Consider the following 19,785-nt stretch of genomic DNA (forward strand, 5'->3'; position numbering starts at 1 on the left):
ATTTGTCGCGACTTGTCGTGCAAGTATATTAACATAGAGAAATGAGTTGCTGGGCGACTACGAGGCAGCGCGGCGTTTTGTTTTCGACTCGCCATTTTATTGTTTCTGCGGTTTTTGGAACTTCTGCTACTCGGACGCGGTCTTTTCAGGGAATGGAGCGTGACTGTTGTTAGTAATAAGTATTATTTATATTAGTATATAATAGCACCATTACACTATTAATATTAAGTACTATCAAAAAAGCCAGGCAATATTCTGTCCTATTTTTCGCGCGTACATTTTCCGGCAGATGTATCCTTTTATTATGGCAATCCATAGAAACCATAATAATTTAAAAAGAAAAATAGCTTGTCATAAAAAAATTCTACAGGACACTCCATCACGTCATTCAGTGGCTAAAGTACTTTGTACTCAAAGGGTCAAATGACTGCTGATTCATTTCCTTTTTATAGTTATATAACTTAGTTAACATATTAACATAACTTAGCTTGTCTCATCATTTAAATCATTTCTGTAGACTTAATAGTATTTAAAAATACTTTCTTGAAGATACCCGACGTTAATCAAGCGTATACAATTAATTAAAATTCTGCCCTTCTCTCACCAATATTTAGACATCGAAGCGAAAATATAAATTATCTGGATCGCGTAAAAATTGAATAGTCGCTAACACAAGCGTTAACCAACGCGACTGCGAACGGAATCGTAGCACAAAGGAATAATAAATCGGAGAATCTTGATTGGGAAGACCGAGCGAACCATGGATCGTCCGTGTGCGTTTCGATTCTATCTGGCAACGTTGAAAACGCTTCGATCCACCGTCATCGGTGCTCTTTATCTTGCTTAACGAGTCGAGAAGATTAAATCGTGTCCGATTAACATTTCCGAGGAGTCGAACAGTGTTACACGACATTACATTAATCATATCAATGTAGCATCTTGCTGTGCACCTTCGGAACTCCGTCTAGACTTATCAGACTATTACGTAATCTCTTCTCTCCCTCTCTCTCTCTCTCTTTCTCTTTCTCTCCGTGCACCTGCGTTCGAGCACTTCCAATAATTCAAGAACGGCTCGCTCTATCGGAATGACGCGTACCGCTCGCGAGAAGATGGATTTTACCGTTTCTTCGAAATACACCGATAATAATGGAAAATAATCACGAGAATCATTACCCCGTTCGGCATGTTTGACGAAACGCCAACTGTAATAGGGAAAACACACGACGAGATGTAATCGCGCCAATATACCCGCGCGCGCGCACGCGTCATTACGTGGACCATTTATCCGGCAGCGATCGTTAGCGCAATCCTCGCCGCGCGCGGATCGGTTTGACCCTCTCCCGGCCGCGCGCGCGCGCGGACCATCGCGAGGGATTCTCTTTATTAGCGTTTTGAAATAGACGTTGAGCAAGAACGATCTAATGGATGGAACGATCTTATGGACTGTGAATCACGTACCCGGAATCTGCCGTGAAATCAATGTACATTTGCCATTCTTTCTGTCGGTCTTTCGACCGTTTCGCGACCAGGGGAAACGTTTTCTACCGTTTCGAAATTGCCGGGTGTCATTTTTATAGCCTTATCTTTTATTATTTAAATGTCAAAATTATTTAAGTGTCAGCATTATTTATTGTGTCAAAGTGATTTAAATGTCAAAATTATTTATTATGTCAAAGTGATTTACATGTCAAAATTATTTATTATGTCAAAATTATTTAAGTGTCAAAATTATTTACTATGTCAAAGTGATTTGAATGTCAAAATTATATATTATGTCAAAATAGAGCGCATGCGGAATGCGATCACGTGATTGGGAACGTTTCGAAAAGAGAGAACTGTGAAATAAATTTTCGAGTCCTGCAAGGGGTTGAAAACGGTGAGATTTTGACGCTGTTATTCGCCTAACAAGTCTGTAGCGATTAAAAATGTCGATGATGAATATACACCATGCTCAACCGCGATGGATTTACGATTAATCGCGGGTAAGCGCGCGCGATATACTGCGCGCGATTATCATGAAAAGTGGCAGGTTACAAAGCCTCGGCTATGAAAGTAGACCACACTTTGACCTACTGTGCTATAAAATAGGAAACGAACAGGAGGTCGCCAGCTATCGCGACCGATAGCCAAGCAGAGCATTGAATTATTGTTCACCCATTTAACAATTGTGCGTCATGGAACGCTCCTGTATCTTAAATCTTGTCGCGAGATAACAGTATGGCCGATCGACGCCCTGAAATGTGATCGATGCTGAAACACCACGAGATCCTGTTAGACGAATCTAAAGTTATTTAACGGATCGTTCGAATGCATCTGTAACACTGTAGACTTGTCAACCACTTAGCTGCGTCGATATATTTGGAAGATAAATTTTGTTACGCGTTCCATACCGTTTATAATATTTTTAAGATTTTAACAAATTGTTCTGAAATTATCTGAAAGCGAAATTTACGAATACGTTGGCGTAAGCATTTCGACGTAAATCGTAGAGGAAATATTTTTATTGTGAGATAATAATATATATTAACAATATGAATGATATATAAAATAATTAATAAGTGAAATCGAATATAATTATATTAAAAATAATATCAAAAATAATATCAGTTAAATCGAAGCTACGATACAGCGTGACGCGAGGAGCTCTTGTCAACGTAAAGAGCATATCTAAAAATCTGCAACCTCGTAGTCGTCTCGTTGGTACCGTTCTACACGGATAGAATCTCAAGCGAGCAGCATAAAACGCCGAAGACTCGCCACCTTATTTATCGCGGACGTTGTCAAGACAAAATGCAACATTATCGGATAATTCCGTGGACAGCTTTATCCTGAACTCTCTGCCGGACGAGGATTTGATTCCGCAATCTCGCCGTCCTGCTTCTGAGCAACATCGTGCTTCGGTTAAATTGAGAAGAAAAAAAGCGGTGTTGAACGCTCCGAAGAAACATGGTTGGCGTATCAAGGACGAGAGAGAAAAAGAGAGAGAGAGAGGAGAGATTGTCTGTCCGCAAGATGTTCGAACACTTATCAGGCGCTGGATGCGCCGAGTTCGCTTTTTCTGGCGATGCCTATCAGCGGATTTTCCCCATTTGAATATCGCGTGTCGCGATAACGATCCGGCAAGCATCGCCGACGCGAAGGGATCACGACTCCGCTCCGTGAATCGCTCAGCTATTCGTCTCGACGAACGTTCCTCGTCTGGGTCACCGGATTCTTATGGGTCTGCGAGCACAGAAGCAGGTTACCCGTTTCGTTACTTTTTCTCTTACTTCGGAAAGAGTTAACTTCTTTTGCGAACGATCGCAACCTGCCGGCGCGCAGTCTCGCCCATAGATCGCCGGATCGAGATAGTTATCGTCGGCGATGATCAAGCTACTTAGAAGCGATAGCAACGGTTGATATCGGCCGAGCATCGAAATCACAAAGTGGCGACCGCGATCTTGAAATTGTAGCATGCGATTATAGCGGACGGAAAGGGTAGATTAAAAGGCTAATATTCTTCAGTAAAGAGACGTAAGATGTTCCTCTAATTGTTAGTGAACATATAAAAAATAAATAAATAACTGAGTTTTGAGCATCGAAAATACAAAATGGCGACCGCGATCTGAAACTGCGATTATAGTGGACGGAAAGGGTAGATTAAGAGGCTAATATTCTTCAGTAATGGATAAGACGTTCCTCTAATTGTCATAGAACATATAAGGAATAAATTCGACTATATATAAATAAATAAATAACTGAGAAGTTTAGAGGGCTCTCCTGCACACATTTTGAAATGGTGGTCGCAGAGCTGTCGACGTATAGCACGTGCCTTTCTAGAGCTCGTAGCACACTGTACATTGTTTAGAACAAAGAAATAAATGACAAAGAAATTTTTATCTCCCCGATGGATGATTCAAATCTCCGATTGGTATAGCAAACGTTAAAAAGCAAAGACAATTTTTCCTAGAAGAAAAGAAGCGCCTCCAATCATTATTTCCGTCTAAAATCTCTCAGACTTGTAAAATATTGACTCCGCTATATACATCCGCTATACACCACTGTACAGTAATATATGGACCGTTTATTTTGAAAGTGGTGTATGTCGATTTTCTCTTGTTTCGAGAAAATTAAAGGTTGACATATCTGTTAATTAAGAAATTTAGTTAAATTATATGAAGTCTGGCAATGTTTCTACTGTTTTATCAATATGTAATTTGATTATGTAAATTTGTTTCAGACGTACTTTTCTAAACTGATGTATACTTACTGGCTGCAAATGGACTTACACCACTTTCAAAATAAACGGTCTCCATATAGTGTACTGTGTATTACTTGTAAGTAACCGTGTCCAATTCGTAAAAACGTAGAAATTGCAATTGAACGGGGGCAACATCGTGGCAAAGCGGAACGCGAGCGATCTACAAGCTCACGTGGCGTCGAACGCGTTCGAAGTCGCGAGGATTTCGTATGTAACATGTAGCGTAACGGCGCCGGAATAAAGAAGCGCGCGACCGGTATCGGAGCCGTGCGAACGGTCCCGAGACGCCACCTGAAATGGTCAGCGATCAAAGCTGTCGCCATTACCGGCCGATTACAGCGATCCGCGAGAGAGACTTTCGTAATTAATTGGAGCGAATTGCGTGAACGTCGGCGGCCGGCTGCGATCGTCGGGTCGCGAGCGAGCGCGCGCGCGCGCGCTTTTTCCTCGGGCGCAGCGCGTACAAGCTCGAAGCTAGAAAGGTAAACTAATGGCAGAAATTACTTTGTAATAACGCAGCCTGGGGTGCCGCGTTAGGCGATTTTCCTTCGTTATTGGCACAATCCCGGCTACGTTTTTTCTTTTCTTTTTTATTTTTGCCATTTACGACCGCCGGGTATTTTACCCGTTCCGACGTTTCGCCCCATTGATGCGGCAACGGATCATCGCGTGCGCGAATAAACCAAGGGGAAAACGGTCCGGCGCGCGCGCGCTCGCGCGAACCAAAACGAACGAGATTGGACGACCGTCTCGGGTAATCCTAGACGCGGGTCCGGTGTATACGGGACGAGGGAAAAATCGCGGTTGTACAGTTACGCGTGTCGGCATCGCAGGCGGCTCTGGGGTACGAGACGAGTGCGTCCCGATACCGATCACGGTTTCCCGTTCGCCCTTTTAATGTCACGGTGCCAAGACTCCTCGCCGTGCAAACACGCTTCTTCTTCTTCTTCTTCTTCGTCGTCGTCTTCGTCTTCGTCTGCCTCCACCGTTCCCCTCTTTCCGGTTCACGGAATCGCGAGTCCCGCGAGCGTAGGCAGAACGGGCAGAACCCGCCGCCAACGGGAAACAACGTTCTAATGATGCTGTAATCGACCACGCGTCTTTCTGCTCGTCCTTTTGCCACACGGATACCCCGGCGCGCTGCTATTAACTGTGCTATCTTCTAATGCAATTTTAATTTGATTTGCACGGTTCTTGTAACACCAATGACGATGCCGGAGCCGCAATTCCAGGTGATATCGCGGCGGTCGAGTAGGAAAGTAGCTTGGGAGGTCTTCGTTGTAATTGGGGCTACTTATGCCAACGAGCACAGCTTTCTGAATGACTGATTGCGTTTTAGAAAACAAGCGTTATATGTTCGATAATAATAATAATAATAATTTATAATAAAGACTGCCAGCACCAACCCTTAACCCCTTGCACTATTGGTCCTTTCAAGCTGTGACGATTAACGCTTATTCGTATTTAATAATCTTTACAATAGGATCTTGAAAATATTAATAATTTATAATAAAGACTGCCAGTACCAACTCTTAACCCCTTGCACTATTGTTCCTTTCAAGCTGTGACGATTAACGCTTATTCGTATTTAATAATCTTTACAATAAAATCAGACAATTTTTCCTATATTGTCTTTAGTTACCTATGTTTCTATACCATAAATATAATATAATAATCGTATTTAGTAGAGCTTGAAGAAAGTCTTCACCACGAGTCTGACGAGTCAGCAAGGGGTTAAAACCAGTTGGTCTATTAGAAAATAATTAAAATAATAAATATATATAATACCTATATAATATAATAGATAGCTTGTAATATAATTGAAAGGAATAATAAATATTAATCAATTTCTTCGTTAATAATTACATCCTGAAATTTATGGATTTATGACAGAGCTGCGATTTTCAGTCGTAGAACAATTAAAACTGCCAGCACCAACCCTTAAAGCCAGTTGGTCTATCAGCAAATAATCGAAATAATAAATATATATATAATACCTATATAATATAACTCTTGTGACCAAATCGAAAGAAATAATAAAAATGAATCAATTTCTTCGTTAATAATTGCAATGTGGACTTTATGGCAGAGCTGCGATTTTCCGTCATAGAACAACAAAAGGATCGAGGAACCGAAGCATTACTTTCAAACTATTAAACCGATCGAAACAAGTAAAAAGCTGCTAAGCGATTCGTATCTCTTCCGGCGGATGCGCCCGATTTTATTTTGCATAGAGCACCGCGATTAACAGCCGCCCCGTTGAAAGATTGTTGCGCGCCGCGAAACTTCGGTGGCCGCTTTCGAAAGGAAGAATCGGGCGCGTGAAATCCCATGACAAATGTCTCTAATTATTATCCTCGGTCGCATCTGCATAATTTGTCGATCATTAACGTTTACAACCTGTAACTTGCGAGCGTAATTTTTTCAAGATTCTCACCCGGAATCGTCCACTGGATACGTGTCTGTATAATCTCGTAGCGCGATAAAAGATAATTGAACGGCCTATTTTAAATAATCCCCGGTGAAAAATTGTTAACGCGATCGCTATCTTCTCGACGTTTTTTTTAATGATACGGTGAACGATATTCCTTGATGATACACGCAACACTTTTTCTCGAAGCATAGAAGCGTAGAAGCGCATAGTAGGAGTCCCGTTAAAAGAGTTCGCAAAAAAGTAGCGAACGAGAGTTGCTAGCAAGTTTAACCCTTTGTGGTCGACGGATTTCGAGCGCAAAGGGGTTAAAGACCATTTAGAAGATAGACTCAAATTCATATTCACAAATTGTACCAAGTTATATAAAACGGAAATGCAGCTTTTCAACCCCTTACACTATTATTAATATTTTCTTTAACAGGACTAGACAATTCCTATTTCTTGTATCGTCTTTATTTATTATTCGTGTCTCTACTTTGATAACAGCAGAATTAAATTTGGTTTCGATTTGCAAATAAATTAATAATATTCATATTTTTTTTTTATCACGCGTCTGACTCGTTATTATAGCGCAAGGGGTTAAAACAGCTTTCGACATCTCGACGACCTGAGAAAACGAATCCCATTTTCCGGATCGGTTCTTTAAATGCCGCGCAACGATCGAAACCGGGAATTCAGCTCGGAGAACCAGATCGTTTCACTTTTGCCTCGAAAATTCGCTCTTCCTTTCACTTCTTCCGCAGCCGCTCCCGGCTTCTTCAAATCTATAATTACCCGACCCCCATCCTCCTTTTTTCCCCTCCCCTGTCGCCTGAAAACCGAGAGCCGTGCTGCTACAGCGAGCACCTCGAGGCGCGGTTTCGCGGCCCATTGAAAAGTCGCGTTAAACCAGAACCCGAAGATCCGGCGCGCTCGGAAACCACTAAATCATCCGATTTATCTCCGCGAACTGTGCGCGTCCGCCGCGCGTAGCTCCGGGCGACACGCGCGGCCTCGGCGCGCAGAAACGTTGTTGAAAAAAATCGCGAAAATCGCGACACGGTCGATGGCAATCGGAGCAGAAAACGGTCGGCGAGGGATCGCGGTACTATCGCGGACGACAATGGATTAATGGGACCCATTTAACCGCAATGATTCATTTCGAGCGACCGGCGAGCTCTTTTGCTACGTGATTGCGAACGTGACCGGAGGGCGGCCGAGGCAACTTGTTCCCTCGCCCGGAGAACCGATCGTCGATCTTCGATTTAGTTGCTCGAACTACCCATCGGCTACTTGGCGATGATTTATATGTCAACGTGATGCTCGGATAACGCTCTCGAGAGAACGGCCGGTAAACGGCGCCACGTTGCTGGAGGTTGTGCCCGGGTGAACAAATTGGAAACCCTGGTAACATTGTACTCTTAGCCTGTAGCTTCACGGTTGCGATACTTTGCTGTCGATTCTTGAAACTCGTAGTAGTTTCTCAGACCATTGGAGAACGTGATTGTTCGTGTGAAATATAAAATTATATTACGTTGGAGATATTGACTAATCAACCCTATTATACTATATTATATTGTGATATATTACCCTGTTGCGTTGTTCACAACAAAAGTCTTCACCCTGAAATGCTAGTCTATTTTCGAAGCTCATCAAATGTTACACTTTCATCCTTCCTTACGACTCTAGAGGCTACATACTTTACAAATGTTTAAAAAACGTCATGTTTGCAGCTATCTTGCAATTCAGAAAATTTGTCTGGGTTCCTGATATATTTCAAGCTATTATTAGATAATTAAATTAATTTTGAGTTACCAACAGCCTGTAGCAATAAATGCTAATATATATATATAAGGAATGTAAAGGGTTGAAGTTGAGGTTGTGATGTTTCAAATGTTTAAAAAACGTCATGTTTGCAGCTATCTTGCAATTCAGAAAATTTGTCTGCGTTCCTGAGATATTTCAAGCTATTATTAGATAATTAAATTAATTTTAAGTTACCAGCAGCCTGTAGCAATAAATGTTAATATATATATAAGGAATGTAAAGGGTTGAAGTTGAGATTGTGATGTTTCAAATGTTTAAAAAACGTCATGTTTGCAGCTATTTTGCAATTCAGAAAATTTGTCTGGGTTCCTGAGAAATTTCAAGCTATTACTAGATAATTAATTTAATTTTAAGTTACCAACAGCCTGTAGTAATAAATAATTATATATACAGGGAATGTATAGATTTGAAATTGAGATTGCGATAATTTTCGAAAATTGGGTTGAATTCTCGAACACGTGGCAATAAATATTTATGAAAGAAATATAGAGGGTTGAAAGTTGAGGTTGAAGTTGGTATCGCGATAGTTTCCGAAAACTGGGTTGAATTCCCAGCACTGCAAAGACAGAGTTAACGCTTCGCGCTAATGAATAAGGCAATGAAAGTTCCCTCACGTGAAGGGAAACGAGAGACGTAATCGCTTCCGGTCTGGGAATGACGCGAGTATAAATCGAACCGTTTGAGGAAACGCTTAGGTTACGTGGCCGGTGGAAGAAACGTCCACCGGCATCCCGCAACAATCCATTTCCTATGTAATTTCTCCCTGCGGAACGTCGATCTCTGTTCGAGCATAATCCGTATCTAGGTTCCCTTTCGCGGCGGCGATCACTTCAACGCGTCGGACCGACTACTTTTTGTCGGGATGTTCCGATCATGGTTGCTGGCAATTCTTTCCATTCATATCTCCTTAACCCCTTGCGCTATAGTTCCATTTACGCTGCGTTAATTAGCATTTATTTGTTGTTAATATTTTTAATAGGACCAGATAATTTTTTGTTTCTTGTATTCTCTTTATTTAATTTCGTTCCTGTGATAACAGAAAAATTAAATGTGGTTTCAATTCGAGATAAATTAATAATATTCATGTTTTTATTAGACATTTTATTATTATACTGAAAGGGATTAATTATTAAGATAGCAATTTATTGCAATTTAAGTATTTTCATATACTCCTTCTGTTTCGTATATTTGATTTTCCATTACTATAAACTAGAGACTCCGTTATCGGAGCATTTATTTTTTAAATAATCTGCTATAGAAACGTTCAATTACTTATTCGCATTATTTAGATATATTACCGCCTGTCAAATAACTTTAATAAAATTCTTAGATAATAATAAATTTTAATATCAGAAAATTAGAAAGGCGCGCGATAAATATTCTGGAAGAAATTCTTCCAATCAAATAAAATTATTATATATATGCAATATTATTATAGTAATTATATATATGCAATATTGTTTATATTAATTATATATATGCAATCGTGAAGGAGATGGTACTCGAAAGGTTAAAGAGTTGTGGAAAAAGCGGATACGAACGCGAGCCTCGACGTAACTTCGAGCAGAAACTGTACGGTCGCGGAAATAACCGTTCCGAATGCATACTGCGAACAGCAGCAGCGAGCGCAGTATATCTGGAAATCATTGGCTGGGATCAAAGTTAGATGCTGCGGGATTGTAAAATCGTTTTACAGTTAAGACGCCTCGCGGGCGTCGCGCCGGTTCCTTACCAACAAAGTGCACGCGCGCTCGCTTCACTTTCTAATGATCGCCGTCGGACCGTGTGCTTTTCCCGGGCAGAGATTGAAGAGAATCGGCTGCACTCGTCGAGCTGATAAAAACCCTTTGTATTTGCCTATTAGCCGGTCTTTTAGCCGGCGCGGTCGAAACCTGGCGAGCGGAGCAGGCGCGCGTTTCATTAAACGCGTGCAATTATTAGGTTGTCGAATAATGATATTAAATCCAAATTGCGATCCAAATAATGATATTAAACCAATAGGTATTATAAAATTCCAATATCGCTCGGTTATTTAAAATTGTTAGGTTATAACAGGATATAAGAATTGTTAGGTTATATTAGGTCCCAGAATTCAAACGATTTTTATCCTGATAATAGATTACTAAACAATAAGAGATAATAACCTAACCAATCCCAGCCTAATATATAATTCTTACAATTCTAGAACATAAAATTATTAAACATATCGAAGTAATATAATAACAACGGTAATATAATAAATCGATTTAAATAAATATCTCTATTTATATAATCAATTGAATATATATCAAGATTAAATAAGAAAGAAATAATACGACCCTAATATATATATATCGATCTTTAGTAATCAATATAAATTAAATAATCTTCATTGAACTTAATTCCATAACAACCCACTCAGAAATTAAAACTAGCTAATTAAAGCTAAGAAGCTAGAACTAAGAAGCTGCATGGAACTAAAAAAAGAAGAAAAAAAATACAATAGCTCAGACGTATCCAACGATCATGCCTCCTCCGCCGACATCGCGATGACAACTAACAAGCGGCAAGAGAAACATGAACGTCTGAGCCATTATGCTGTCTCATCGAGATTGGCTTCCGTTTTCTTTCCACAATTATATACGAGCAAATGATGTTGCAATGGTACGCGACGTTCTGTGTGTTTACGCGTAATTGGGCATGCGATATAGAGAGCGACGAAAGTACGGATCATGGTCCCGCGCGTCCCACGGAAGACGAACGAAAATGGTAAGTGGGCTATAATTTGGTGGCGAACCCGTAGTCGAGCGAACGAGAAGAAAAAGAGAAAAGGAAAAAGGAACGGAGGATGGCCGCCAGAGGCAGCGAGCACCGAGTTGCAAGCCGGTTGGGGCCACTGCAAATCGAACACGATGACGTGGGAGTGATTGAAACAACGTCGTCTCTTTTCAACCACGGCACGTTATCTGCATACGTAATGCGGTTTTGTCGAACGGAAGATCGACGGAGGTTGTTGTGCCCGACGACGATCGTTTAGCAGTCTGTCATACATCGTTGACGCAGCCTACATTCCCGACCACTTTTTCGCCGCCAACAAAAATTCCTATTTCCGTCTCGCCCGGGATGCGTTCTTCCGCCACGAATCGTCGAACCGATACAGTAAATCCGAGCCGTGCAGGTGTTACAAATTGGCTCTGGATCACGGGACGATCCGTGATTGGCGCTTTCGACGATACGACCCGACTTCCCTCTTTTGATGAAAGCTGGCATTACACGGGTCGTTCGCGTTGATACGCAACCCGAGAGAGGCCTTTATTTTTCGATACAGTTAACAGATTACGGACTGTTGCAACGTCGAAAGGAAATTACCGGACGACTCGGAAAAATCGTGGTAATAAATGGCTGGGAGGTTGCACCGGGCCCCCCCCCCCCCCTGTTTCGCTGATTACAATGTGTGCGGTAATGTTCACGCAACTATGTGCAGTCCGATTGCTCGATTTTCTGCTGGATAAGGGGAAAGAACTTTTGTGCTCCCATGTTCGATATTTCCTGCGTTACTCTGTCCCTCTATCTACGCGTATGAACCGGCAATTTCCGCGCGCATAGAAATCACGAATACCTTGTCTAATCGTTCCTCATTTTTCCGACGAATTTCAACGCAACGATTCCTGCGCGGATCGTGGCATATTCGTTTCGATCCTGATTCTCGGGAACTGGCTCGGGAACAGGGAATATTATTCCACGGAATTCCGACGATAGTTATGGCCATTAATAATAGCCGATCTCTTCATTTATCACCTGCTGTAACGCGGTGTCCCGCGGTTATAGCGGATTCTGATAACGCTCGAAACGATACGAAACGAAACGAAGAATGTAAAGCGTGTCGGTGCTTTTATGACGGCTTTTATGCGCGATGTCTCTGTTGAATGTTTCAATTGCGTTGCTACGACAATGCATAAATGACTGTAGCATGTCTTTGGTGTGCGTGGTATGTAATATTTATAAAATAGTCGCGGTCAAAATTGATGCATTTCATATTTTTTACTATCGAGTATTTTTATGAGACAATGGAATTTTATATAGAAGTTTATATATAAATAAAAGGAGAACTGGTAATCGACGACTTCGTAGATGAAAGAATTAATACTTTCGTACGATAATTAATTTTTATATGCAAATTTAAATATAAGTAAACGGAGAACTTTTAACCGAGGCTTTCGCAGATGAAAGGATTAATAGGTCAGAAATAAAGAAATTGAAAATTTAAATATAAGTAAAAGGAGAACCTTTAACCGAGGATTTCGTAGATGAAAGGATTAATGGAACAAAAATAAAGAAATTGAAAATTAAGTAACCAGAGGACAGCGATTCGAACCCTATACTTAACTAAACTACGCAAAATATTTAATACTAGTAATACTAGTAATTTAATACTAATTTGATACAAGTACTTCCGGTCATTCGACGCAGAAAAATATCAGTTAAAAATATCCTGGACAATAATATTAAATCGCTCGCATGTCTAAATATTGCAAAATCCTTTAGCTGTACAAACTGCATCACGAACAAAACAGTTTCCTTTTGTGCCGACGAAATGCCGATTATCCTTTCTAATTAACTTCAAAAAATCGATACTCTCGATCGCGAGCGAATTTACTTGCGTTTTAGACTATCGTAGCAAGAAATCCTATCCTTATCTTCTCGGAGCTTTCACCATGCAGCAAGTAACCGCGCGCAATCTCGATTTAAAACCGATTTAGCAGTTTTCAGAAGCAACTAATTGTTGCGATGAAAAAGGCGTGTTTCCATGATCTAACGATCGAAAGTGCTCCGTTCACCGGGAAGTTAAGCAAATTTCGAGTCTCCGTCGACCAAGACACAAAATCGCGAGTTAACCCCTTCCAGTTTGCGGTAAGGATACAATTAACCCTTTCGCTCCAACGGACAGTCCATTTGCTATTTAACGTTCAACCCTTTGCAGTCGGAGCCATTTTAACTGGAAATCCAAAATATTTCTTCGGACTTACACAGTGTTTCCATTTTATAAAACTCGGAGCATTTTATACATTATAAAATTGAATTTTATTACTTATATACACAGATAATACCTCCCAACAATTTTTTAAATATCAGTAAATTTGATCAAGATTATTTGAAAACGATTAATATTAAATGACGATTATAAAAAAATGATTTTAATTAATGATCATTTTTAGAGGCGCCCGAGAGTCGCCGTTCGACCGCAAAGGGTTAATAAAAGAATTAATAGTCGACGGAGGATGTTCCTTTCCACCTTCAAAATGGCGGCGAAAATGCGTTTTCGTTTCTGCAATTATTTGTTTAAGCTGCGATCGAGCCTGCGTCCTTGTTCGACGCGTCGACACTCGTCCTCGAAGGGCTCAAATCCTTGCTCCAGTTCGCCCGATGAACGGTCGATGGAGCACAGGGTCCGATCGCGGTACAACCGGTTCCAATTAATATCAACCGGGTTTTGCGACGCTGTCGGCGTCGGCCATAAACAGTCGTGTGTACGAGCGTAACGCTTAAGTTCACGAGGTCGATCGCGGCTTCGCAACGTATCATCAGGCGCCCTAGGGTGACACGACAGAGAGAAGCGAGTTGCACTTCTTGCATGAAGCGGAGAGCCGCGCGTATAGAGCGCGCGTATAGAGCGCGGTAATTCGCGGTGATGGCGGTGGCCATCGAGAGTCGCGGCGAACCGCGCGTTAAGTTATTGTATTACGGAACAAGAATCGCCAGAAGCATTTCGAATTTAATTCGACGCTTATCCGTTCTCTGCGTTGTGTCTCGGCGATCACCAAAGCCGCCGACGTATGTGTTTCACTTTTCACGATGAGAACCCCGTAACATTTCACCAACGAAACCACCAACCCTCGTTGCCTGCCGCTTGCCACTTGACACCCATAGGTCAAACACGGTCTGAACGAAGGTTTATTAATTTGCCGATGCTGCTGGCAGCCGTTCAAGAGGGAAAGTAAACCTCTTCATTCGGAATGAAACGTGCACCGTGCACGGACACACCCACCGCGGCCGATTTTCATATCAGCCGTGCCGTAATTGCCCGGCTTCGATGCTACGCAACGATTCTTCGTGAGAAATTCTCGTTTCTTCGCCCGCAAGAGACGCGCGGCGAAGCTTCCCGCGATTGAAATCACGCTTCAACTCTGTCGTTGGAACGAATTCTCGCCTCGGGAGATTAAGAGAACTATTAATTATAGAATTAATAGTATAGATAGAATTATTAATATATAATAGATGGAATTATTAATATATAATAGATGGAATTATTAATATATAATAGATGGAATTATTAATATATAATAGATAGAATTATTAGTATATAATAGATAGAATTATTAGTATATCATTGCTATTATAAAATTGGTAATAATTTCTCTTGTTATCATTTTTGTATTTCTACTTTGCATATTTTTGTATTTCTATATTGCATATTTTTATATTTTCATTTTCTTCTATATTTCTGTATTTCTATGTTCTCTATTTTTGTATTTCCTTTTTCTCCATTTTTGCATCTACGTATTCTATAATTGTCACTATTACCATCACCAATATTACTATCTTTGAATTTTATAGGAAATTAAGAAGGCATCCGGCTCGTTCTATGCTAAATAGCTAAACAAAACCGCGTGGAAATTCTGATTAATTCGAGCAGCCGTATCGACGGGGTTCGAAACGCGGTGAAATTAATCTGCCTTAAGAGGCGTCGCCGATCTTAAACGAGCGAGTGTTACACCGGTCCTCGATAACTTCACAGTCGATAAATCTGCCGACGTTCCCCGATATCTCGTGTGTCTTCTTTTCGGGAAGAGGAAGTTTACTTATATACACGCGTGACAAGGAAATTCGTGATATTCACCGGGCATTTTCTGCCGCATCCTTTTCCATCGATCGCGAACTGGACAGGGAAATATGTGCGACTCGGCAGCAGCCTCGCTGTGACAAATGGCTCGCCAGGCTGGCGTTGTCATTCCATACGACACTTATCATTATCGTTTATCGCCGTTAAGTCGCCGTTGCGAATCTATCATACGACCAACGGGAACAATATATCGGGGGGGACGAAAACGCTGCGTTGATAGATTACAGGAAATTCAGGTAACAGATTATTCGCGGCGATCGGAAACAGAGTTCATGATAGTTCGGCTACCGTGATTCTGACCTACTTCAGCAGAGAGAAGATGATGGAAAGAGAGACGAAAATCTGTACGAAATAAGGGGGAAACTAACAGGTACAATAATACGTATAATAGATGAATAATATGAAATAAAAGTTCAAAGTATTTCAAATTCAGGAGTGGAGAAGCACGTAAAGAAAAATGAAAAATAAGTACCTCGAAATAAAGATATTGTATTCCACCTGCTATAGTAACCTACAATAGTTAAAACAAACAAAAGATTCCGTAGAGCAAGGAAAACTATAAAGCTATAAAACTAGAATAATAGAAAATTAACAATTGAAAATAATTGACTTCCTATACACAACTCGCTGGAATTATTAAATAAAGAATAAAATATATATATCCAACGCCGTGTGCTACGATGAAGGTACAAGTCCAGTAATATAACAAGTACCGTTATTAAACCTAACCGCGTCTCAAGGTTTTCTTGTTGCAGCACGCCGTTTGCAACAGGGATCTCGCAGCGCCCGAAAGTGTGACGGGCAAATAAAAACGAAATAAAAAAGAGAATCGCGTCGATCTCGACAGGGGCCTCGAGGTGCGATTGTTAATAAACCGCGCGGAGGCAAAGGCTTGTCGCGTTATTTATAGAGGTGGCGACGAGTTTCGTAACCGGCCGACCTCTCCGGTTTCGGCAACACCCGAATTTCGCCGCAACAATGGGATCAAATTATAATCGTTAATCTAGAGAGTTTCGCGGCTCTGTATCGCGCATACGCAAGCACCGGCTCCAACTTAGCTCCCGATGCTAATGTAACGGCCGTGGCAGCGCGCGCGCGCGAGCGCGAGCGCATTTAGATACGTATCTGTTATATGCATATACAATATGTACACGGGTCGCCGCCGTTAACGCGTATTCATTAGAGAAACGAAAGCAGACTGTGCCATTCAATGGCACTCTCTATATGTATATATATTCATTCATGAAGCAACGGTCCGGTAAACAGATATCGTTGCGGGTAATTGGACAGACGATACGCGGAAGTCGCTTCAATTATAACCGCAATTGCCTTTAAATTTGTCGCGGAGGGTATGCGACCGCACCGTCCGACGAACAAACAAAATTCGATCTATGTTCGCTGGAACTCGTTAAATCGGGCATTTTAAACTGTTGCCGGTCTTTAAATGGAACTGCTGAGTTTCGATTTCGTTACGCGCCTTCGATGTCGTCATACTGTTTCTGTATCGATTGTACAGTTTCTGTATCGTTTATACAATTTTTATATAATTTATACAGCTTCTATATCATTTATACAGCTTCAATATCATTTATACAGCTTCGATAGCATTTATACAGTTCCTGTATTGTTTATACAGTTTCTATATCATTTATACAATTTTTATATACAGCTTCAATATACAGCTTCAATTTATACATTTTATATACAGCTTCAATATCATTTATACAGCTTCTATATCATTTTTTGCATCTTCTATATAGTCTATACAGCTTCGATATCCTTATACGGTTTTTAATACTTGAAAATCAGCGTTTTATATTTTTACTCATTTTTATATTCTTGGTCTAGCGTAATTTGTCAATTATTTATTTTAATCACGCCACAAGGGATTCATAACAGCCTCGTACATAATAAGTATCCTCAACTTCAATTCCTACAAATACAAACTAAATAATCACACCTACAATTCGCTACCCCTTCAATCTACCCTAAAGCTATTTATCCGAAACACATCGTCGGTCCTGATTTAATAATCGACGCTTCACTGGGAAAAAAATGTACAGACGAACGAATCTAACGAGAATACTACTAACAACGAATGTGAGGTATACTAATATATTATCTAATTTATATTATTAATTTATATTACAAGAATACAAGAATACTACTAACAACGAATGTGAGGTATACTAATATATTATCTAATTTATATTATTAATTTATATTATCTAATTTATATTATTAATTTATATTATCTAATTTATATTATTAATTTATATTACTAATTTATATTATCTAAATACTAATTTATTATCGACGTAGATCGGCCAATTACCCCGAACATAGAGAACAGAAGGAAGAGACGGTACAGAGGGAAACAAGGCAAAGAGGTGAGATGGAGCATCATCGCATGGTTCGCAGAAGAGTAGACGGTGAGGGGAGAATACAGGAAGCGAGAGGAGAGGCACGGAAAAAAGAATCCGTGGTTCCCAGAAGAACATCGCGCGATCCACCTGATCCATTTATCTCCAGCATCTTTATCCACGGTGCGTCACCGTCCGGGGTAAACGTTCCGCGATGGAAACGGAATGCGCCGGCTAGCACCTCCGTACACAACCGGTGAACTCTCCTAGGCCGGTTGAACCGCGCGCGCGATCCAGATTTAGGGCACCGGTGTTCGGGCAGCTTAATTAACGGGGCGATTTACAGGGTGTTACGTTTTCATTGCCCGGTTCGCTGCTGCCCCCCTCCCCCTCCTCTTCCACGGTACCCTTTCCCATGATCTCTCCGCCGGCCGCGTTCAATAAAACACGGATCTTAATGGCACGAAACAATTAACCCGGATGAGTGTGCTCTAGGAGGCTGGACAAGAGGTCTTTACGATCCTCTAGGAGCGTCCCGTATATCAGCCGGCCCTATTACGCCTCGAATCCGCGCGCTTGCGCTTACGTTTAATTAGCCGACGCAATGAAACATTGTTCCTCTCCGTGCCGTGCTATCAGAACACCGCCGCCGAGACACGGCTCCATTGTTCGCGAACCACTCGGTTTCGGCGACCTGTCGTTGACCTTTGTCGGCGTAATGAAACGCTCGGACCATTAGTTTGTTAATTTATTTTTCGGATTTGCTGGCCGAGCGTGCTCCGACTCCGAGCTCTAGTTCTTTCGAGCGACGGCGAGAGAGAGAGAGCGAAAATCTGCTTTGGCTCGAAGTATACTTCGAATCGCTGAAGATTACTAATGCGAATTTGTTTATTGCAATATTCATCGTGCTATTTGTTTTCGAACGATCCCAAGCTGTACAATAATATTCGAAGCGATGAAAGGGATGGCAATTTTCATAGGAAATTATCGGTGTCCACTATTTATTAAATTGAAAAAATTTATTATTTATTGTATGTCACTGTAATGTTTAAATATTGATAATCGAAGGGTAGAATTTCATACCCATTTAAAAAAAGCACGCAATATCCATCTCTATTATATTACAATGAAAATCTTCGCAACAAATCTGACACAATATACAACAATTAACGAAACTGAAACCGAGGGTATTATTTCTCACAATTCTTACTTCCTTAGCACTTTGATATCTCACTGCTGCGTGAACGTGTTGTAAAATAAAGTATCCGCGATGTGTAAAATAAAGTGTCCATGACATTGTGCTCGACAGCATTGTCCAGTTACACGATAATTCCTCCGCGTTGCAATTAATCGCGTAAATGAATACATTTCCGCGGCCAATAAAATCGAAGACAGGGACTAAATAATGAAGGGTAAACTTTATCTCGTACGGTTAACCGGTCGGTAGCTGGACGATCGTATGGAGACGTAAGTTGCAGATAAATTCGAAGAAGCGATCGATTGTAATCGATGAAGCTCTGTTGCATCGAACACACACGGCAACGACAATTTTCGCGTTTGCTGGCTCCATTTACGGTATACTCATCCGGTAATAATCTTATCACGCTTACAAATCACCGCGATACATCTACTTGGTATTGAAATCGCCAGACGGTTACACCTGCCGCGCATTGAAGTCGCCGCGGTTCTCTCTTTGCCGGGCATTGAAATCACTCGAGTATCCGGGCATTGAAATCACTCGAGCCGCGTCTAATAAAACGTCACTCATGCCGCGGGTAAAAGCATTCTACGCGATGTGTATTAGTTATAATCACTCGAGTATGTGTTTACCGTGTAGTAAAGTGTGTTCATTGCTTCTCGCGACAGTTATTAAAGTCGCTGAGACGCGGCCATTTCAGCGAAATTAGGGACACACGCGTATCGAGTCGTTCGACGCAGCTCTTAAATAAAACTCGCGTTACTCTATAAAATCGGCGATCGATCATACTTAATTAATCCTTTCGATGCTGGTGCCGGATATATCCGACATCCATGACCGGTAAAAATAATTTTATATCTTTTA

This window comes from Augochlora pura, chromosome 2, assembly GCF_028453695.1.
Source record: "Augochlora pura isolate Apur16 chromosome 2, APUR_v2.2.1, whole genome shotgun sequence".
NCBI lineage: Eukaryota > Metazoa > Arthropoda > Insecta > Hymenoptera > Halictidae > Augochlora > Augochlora pura.